The sequence below is a fragment of the Triticum dicoccoides genome, chromosome 6B, assembly GCF_002162155.2.
Source record: "Triticum dicoccoides isolate Atlit2015 ecotype Zavitan chromosome 6B, WEW_v2.0, whole genome shotgun sequence".
NCBI classification, from domain to species: Eukaryota; Viridiplantae; Streptophyta; class Magnoliopsida; order Poales; family Poaceae; genus Triticum; species Triticum dicoccoides.
Window position 1 is genome coordinate 568453370 of NC_041391.1, and position 8017 is coordinate 568461386.

Consider the following 8017-nt stretch of genomic DNA (forward strand, 5'->3'; position numbering starts at 1 on the left):
CTGCAACTATTGTTGTAGTAATCTGTGAGCCACGAGGACTCAGCAATCCCATTACCATGGGTATCAAGACTAGCAAAGCTTAATGGGTAAGTAAAGGATAAGTGGTGAGGTTGCAGCAGCGACTAAGCATATATGGTGGCTAACATACGCAAATAAGAGCGAGAAGAGAAGCAATGCAACGGTCGAGAAGCTAGAAGTGATCAGGAAGGGATCCTGAAACTACTTACGTTCATACATAACACGGACCGTGTTCACTTCCCGGACTCCGCCGAGAAGAGACCATCATGGCTACACACGCGGTTGATGCGTTTTAATTAAGTCAAGTATCAAGTTCTCTACAACCGGACATTAACAAATTCCCCTCTGCCACATAACCACGGGCACGGCTTTCGAAAGTTTATACCCTGCAGGGGTGTCCCAACTTAGCCCATTATAAGCTCTCACGACCAACGGAGGATATTCCTTCTCCTGGGAAGACCCGATCAGTCTCGGAATCCCGGTTACAAGACATTTCGACAATGGTAAAACAAGACCAGCAAGACCGCCCGGATGTGCCGACAAATCCCGATAGGAGCTGCACATATCTCATTCTCAGGGCACACCGGATGAACACTACGTACAGCTAAAACCATCCCTCAAGTTTCCCCGAGGTGGCGCTGCAAGTGGCTCTAGTTCGGACCAACACTTAGAGAAGCACCGGCCCGGGGGGGGGTTAAAATAAAGATGACCCTCGGGTTAATTACTCCCAAGGGAAAGGTAATAGGTTTTTAGGCAAATGTAAAACTAATGTTGGGCCTTGCTAGAGGAGTTTTATGCAAGGCAAACTGTCAAGGGGTTCCCATACACCCGGTCGCGTAAGGAACGCAAAATAAATAAACATAACACCGGTATGACGGAAACTAAGGCGGCAAGAGTGGAACAAAACACCAGGCATAAGGCCGAGCCTTCCACCCTTTACCAAGTATATAGATGCATTAATTAAATAAGAGATATTGTGATATCCCAACATAATCCTGTCCATCGTGGAGCAATCTTCAACTTCACCTACAACTAACAACGCTATAAGAGGGGCTGAGCAAAGCGGTAACATAGCCAAACAACGGTTTGCTAGGAAGGGTGAAAAGGTTAGAGGCTGACATGGCAGTTTGGGAGGCTTGATAAACAAGTGATAGGTAGCACAACATAGCGATAGAACGAAGCAACTAGCATAGCAATGATAGTAGTGAGATCCAGGATAACGGCCATCTTCCCTGAAATCCCGCTAGGAAGAAGAACGAGTCCATGAAGAAGACGAACGAGCAAAGACGAACCAAGTGTAGTCGAACGAATCCTCACAATCGCAACGAAACAGGAACTATCGAGAAGAAGCACAACCGGAAAGAAGCAAACAACATGGTAAACACACAACACATAAACATGTCATGATGCACAATCAAGTATGATGCATGATAAGGCTATATGATGCTACTCATGGCAAGAGATGATGCAAACAAGAACAACACATCAAAGCAAGTTTAAATGAGGCCGGAAACAACATATAACAAATCCGGTAAGTCCTCATATGCAAATTTCGAAATTGGTCCAGATATAAAACCTTATGTTGAAGTAGTTAAATAGCAAGTTAAGATGCACCAAGATGGCCTACGCGAAAATTTAGTCAAGTTACATATAAAGATCATTTAGTTCGGAGCTACGACCTAGAAGATATGAGCAAAACAAGTCAAACATGGCATTGATGCAAAATGTATTCAAACATCAAGCAAACACTCTCAAAACATGGATGCAACATGATAATATGAAACTAAATGCAAAATCAAGCAAGTTTCATATAGAGCATGCTCAAAACGGAGCAACGGTGCAACACATACACTCCAAACAAGTTATAACAACAATGTGCCCAAAACAGCAACTAGGCATCTTGCAAGCATCATGAAAATATGCTACAATACCCCAACATGATAAAAAAGGCATGGGCGTGATGTAAAAATGAAGTTTAAAAAACATGAACAATGAGCTATCTCCATAAACAACTAGAACATGCTCAAAAGGACATGGCAAGATTGCAAATAATAACAGTTTCACAGACTTAGCATAAAATAACAGGGCATGGCAGGAACAACGATAAGTAGGCATGTTCGTGAGCTTGTACAACTCACTAAAGAGCATTTCATGGCATAACAAGGTTACCAACAGTAAGATGACATATTTATGTGGAGCTAAACATAGCAATAGCATAGTCATAGGATGCATGGATCACTAGCAAAACACATGGCAAAACTGAACTTCATGTTAATAGGCTGACAGCAACATTATGATAGCATGTTTGAAAGCATGGAACAGAGGCATATAATCTCCAAAATTAGCAAACATGGCATTTGAACAAAGTACTCATAGCATAATACAGTCCATGTAATTGCAGCATCTCCAGAAGAGGCATGGATCACTCAATAACAAGCTCACAACAATGCATCATGAAGTTAACAGGAATCTAGAACATTATCTAAGCATGTTCATGGCAATAAAAACATATGCTACAGGACATATATAGGGCATCAGGAGGCATGGATTGATAGAGAATAACATAGAGAATAAAACATGTCAACTAAGCATCTCCAGATTATGCATGGATTAAATGGTAGAATCAATCAAACATGGCAACATGATATAACAGTTTCAGCATTGACAAAAAGTTAACAGCAAGTGGCCCACTTCACAAGCTTGATGCACTCACTACAATGCATATAAAAACACATGGATTGCACCCCTATAAGGATGGCATAAATATGCTCCTAAAACATATAGACATCATGATCAAAGGATGCACACACAAAATGCAAGGAACAAAACAGTAAGTTATAACAGTTTTTAGCAGTTAACAACAACATGCACTTTTGCAACAGGGTCTAATATATCGATATGCACCCTAACATTAATTCAAAGCACACCAACTTGTAGAGCATGAAGAGCAGAACATGTACGTATCAAGATAATCATCATAGCATCAACAGGGACAAAGTTGTGGCACTCACAAGATGCACAAATGATGTTGACAGTCAGCAGATTCCAGCAGTAAACATCATATAGCACTCTTGCAAAAATGATTAGGGCATCAACATGGACTCAAATGAGCATCCCACAATGGATTGAAATGAAGATCATCTCACAATGAACATTTTGACTTATCATGCATGCAAAACGGAGTGATATGCAAGAAATTATGGCAGGTCAAACATATGCACATGATGTTCAAAACTCAGGGACTTAACCAAATTCGGGAAAAAACATATGAGTGTCATATACTTAAAGTGCGCACGGGCGGGATTTAGAGGGGTAGCTCACCATGGGCCTAGCCCAGGTTGACAGAGGAGGCGAACTGGGTCGGCAAGTGGGGCAAGGCCCATGAGCGAACGAGGCCAGCCCGAGCGGGCGCTCGTCCTCCTCCCACTCGCAGGAAGGAGGCGACGGCGGCGCCGGTCGGCAGGGAGGCCGACGATGCAAAGCGAGGCGGGAAGGGCACCGGCCGGATCCGGGTGGATCTGGTCAGGCCGGTTCCATTCCCAGCGGCGGTGAGGCCGGACAGCGGTGGAGCACGTCGAACTGGGGCGGCACGGCACAAATACCTGCGGGATAGAGAGAGAGAGAGGTCAGTGAGGGAGAGAGAGAAAGGAAGCGAAGGAGAGTAAGGGAGTAAGCAGCGGGACTCATCTGCAGCGGCGGAGCTCTCTCGGCAGGGTCCGGCGACCGGCGGCGGCGAGTCGTCGATGGGGTCGGGCGAAGGCGACGGGGACGAGGCGTGGAGGAACTCGGGCACGGGTGAGCTCCTCCCTGGAGCGGGCGCGGGGAGGTTTCGATCCTAGATGGGCTTCGAGGGCCTCCTACGGGCCTGGGCGGGCCGATGGCGGAGCGGAGGAGGCAGGGGCGCGCGGGAGGCGACTCAGGGGCGACGGGGAGCCAGGCCACATGGCGGGCGCCGGTTGGCCCTGGCGGCGGTGCGCCCAATGGCGACTCGCCAAGTGGTGAGCAGGGGCTGGAGGGGCGCTGAAATGGAGGGGAGCGGTGACGCTGATGATTGGGCTGCACGGAAAACAAGGTGGGAGGAAGGTGAAGGCCAAAATTGGCAGGGGAGACATCTATATATAGTAAGGGGGCTAGGGGTAGGTGTTTTGCTCCGTTTCGGAGCCGTTCGATCCCGATCAAACGGTCCGGAGCGGAGGGAGGTTATGTAGGTGGGCTAGTGGGCTGTGAAGAGGAGTAGGGTTGAGATGAGAGGGAAAGAGTGCAGCTCGACAACTGTTTCCGGAGACCGAAAACATCCGACGTTTGACCGGCTACGATGCCGCTATAAGTTTAACGGTAGGGCTATCAAACGAGCTCCGAATGCGACGAAACTTGACAGGCGCTTTGTCTACACTATAACAAGACCGCACGCCAAGTTTCAACCCATTCCGAGAAATTTTTTATGCCACTAATAAAATACTATTTTGGAGGTGTCGGGGCACGTGCGCGTGTGTCGGATCGTGAAACGGACAACGGGGAAAGGACCGGATGCAATTTTTGAAAAACATGATGATGCAATGCAGATGATGACATGGCAAAATGCAGGACGCAAGCAAATGACATGGCAATGACGACGAATAACTGGAAGACACCTGGCGCATTGGATTCGGGGTGTTACAACCATCATCACCAACTATGTTTTTCAAAATAAAAAAAAAGTAGAGAGTAGAGAAGTAGAGATAAATGTTAAATATAAAATAAATATAACAGTAGAGAAGAGAGTAGAGATAGCAGGGACGTTGGGAAAGGATCGCGCACGCGTGGGAAAAAGCGGTTGGGCGTGCGCTAGTTTTGGCGTGCGGCGTCTAGCACGCTTTATAAAATCCAACGCCCTCCTACCGCTCTGTGCCTTGCCACCGCTCTATCACCGCTCTATGCATCGCCACCGCTCTCTCCCTGCTCTTTCTCGCCTCGCCGCTGCCGCGCCACCATGCCGTAGCATCACCGGGAAACTTGGGGATACCGCGCGTCCGCGCGCGCCCCTCCAGTGGCTTCTCTTTCGAGATCCGATTCTGCAGGATGCGCCGCAATTTCGACACCGCGAACAAGGCTGCCGTGCGTACGACACGACGGCGTGGCGCCTCTGGTGGCCTCATAGAACATTGGACTTCCACAACATGCCGACGCGGGAGCGGGCGCAGGAGCTCACGCCTCTGCTGCGGCTTATCACTGACGAGGATCATCGCGAGAAGCGAAAGCGGGAGCACCATCTCGGCATCACCGAGATGGACGAGGAAGCCATGGTGCTGTGGCGCAAACACTTCCCGTAGGACATCATCAACAAGCGCGAGTTCTATGTGCAAAGGAGGGCGGAGAGGGAGAAGAGGAGGGCGGAGTGAGCCGCCTATCGCGAGAACAAGCATACACAAAAAGTGGACGCTCAATTCAACATGAGGCTAGGAGCAGCGTCGCCCTGGGAATCCGACAACGATCGGTATCTTCACGCCTACATTCAGACATCAGAGGAGGACATCACCGAGGAGTCAGACGACGAGGAGTCGTTGAACTATCTAATTTTTTTATCTATCTATGTTGTATCTATGCTGAGAACTATCCTCTACTCTCTAGGCTCTATTCTCTATCTCTACTTCTCGATCTCAGCACTATAAACACTTTTTTAAAGTGTCGCGCATTGCGCTTCTGTTGGAGATGCTCTAACATGGCAGACGAGTGCTTTAATGTTGCCCACAAGATGCGTGAGTATTACTAGTAGTATATTTTTCTTGCCATGTTGAGATTTTAAAACCACGAGTGCGAACATGCAGAGGAGCAATGAAGACCAAACACGGGATATTGGGGACATCTTCAAGGAGCGTGGCAAGTTAAAGAGGAGCTGCACCGAACCTGTAAAACGAGCTTTGGTAAGTAACACCCTTTCAATTCCTTCCATTTAGCCTCATGTTCTTCGATGTGTATATGTTGTAGTTTCTGTTTCTCTTAGCCTCGTGTTCTTCGATGTGTAATAAGAAGAGTCTTAATCGTCCTAATGCTTTCGTTTTTCGCTTGATGTAGGAAGTGGGTGTTCTCACCTTGTAGTTTGTTTTTATATTTTTTCCTTTTGAATTCACTTCTCCGAGTCTTGTTTATCTGCTTTCTACTAAATGGATCTGGGTTGCTCTGAGTATTGATCTAAAAAAGAAGTAACTTCATGTCAGGATGCAGTTCCTGCAAGGAGGGAAGTATGGTCAACCTCGAGATCATGTTTCCAAAATGAGGCTGGATTACACACAAGGTGCCAGTTCCCTAATGACGCTGGATTAGACACAAGGTGCAAATTCCCAAATGATGCTGGATTACACACAAGCCAGGTGGAGTCGTCAGCTGTTCGTGTCCTCGTGGCTCTAGTAAAGACTGAAAGAAAGCGTGCAGCAACCCTTGAGAATGTAGCTGAGTTCCCGAAGAAGCAAAAAGAGCAATTAGATGCTCTCTTCAACCAAGCCAAAGAAGAGATGGAAGAAGCCAGAAATAAGCTAGCAGAGGCAGAGCAGGCTAGGCGTCTCCTGCTATCTAAAATTGTTGTCAATACAAAATTTCCTTCCTAATAGCTAGGTTCAAATGTTTATCCCGTCAGTATGCCTATTGTGATGTCCGTGCATCTACTGATGTGGCACAAAATAAAAAAATTGGGGTCATGTCGAGGATATTCCCCGTGGTATAACCCGCCGGATGTATGACCCGGCTTGAGCTTGGCGACTCACCGGCGACCCGCTTGGACCTGGCGGTTTATGATTCATTGGAGACCCGGTGGGCGGGTCAGATAGACGACAAGGACCAAGGCCCAGTAGGCCGGTTCATGTGATGGTAGGCCGGCTTAAGAGGAAAGGCGTGAGGAATATCTCCCTTACAAGGAATCAAGACCCGAACTTGTATCCGGCTTGTAGTAGAAGATAGGCTAGTCCTAATCCTATTTGGACTCCACATGTAACCCGCCCCTCTAACTTATATAAGGAGGTGTAGGGCTCCCTAAGAGGTCACAAGAAACAATCTCTAGGGCTAGACACAAAGTGTCGGCTTACCGACGACTCCCACATGATCATAATGAGACCTAGCCACAAACAACATGTAGGGCTATTACCGGATGATGTTTCCCGGGGCCCGAAGCTGTCTAAATCCTTGCCTTGTGTTTGCGTCTCTCGATTCCACTCAGCCCCTCTCAAGCTACCACATAGATGCATTGGCGTCACAACTAATTTGTCACACCCTAGCTAGTCATGCATTAGAGTGTTGCATCTTGTTTACTCTTTCATCAGAAACTTGAAATGGGGATCTGTGAAACCCTCAGAATCATTTCTGAAAATGATCCAAATAAAAATTTCTCCAAAAAGGTCCAAGAAAATGCTCATGTTGCTCTCTGAAATTATTGGACAGAGATAAAAATCAAACCAATATTTTTAAGAGCTCATAGGTATTTATTTTGGGCATTTGGAATTAATGCATAAATATTTGCATTGGAAATATATTAGTTATATATATTAATATATGTCCAAATATTATGCCAATTATAAAGGAGCTCTGGAATAATATATCTAGCCCCTGCAAAAATTGGCATAAGGTACATAAATGATTTAATATTTTATTTAAATCAAAACAAATGTCAGAAATTAGAAAAAGAAAAATAAATAAAAGGAGGAGCTTACCTGGGCTCCTCCCTGTGCAGCCCAGCCAGCTGGCCGGCCCAGCCAACAGGCGGCCCAGCCCACCTCCCTCCTCTGTCGTCTTCGTCCTCGACAGAGGGAGGGGAGTGTGGCCAGCGCGCGCGCGCGCCACCGCGCCACGCCACCTGCTCGCCTGCCTGCCTGCCCCTCCCCTCCTCGTCTCGATGCCCCGGACGACGCCACACCCTCCCCCGCTCTCTCTCACTCTCCCTCGGTTCTCCCCTCCTCCCCCTCGCTCTCTCTCTCACGGCCGAACACCACCATCGCCGCCGTTCGCCATAGCAGCCGTCACCGGCCACCCCTCG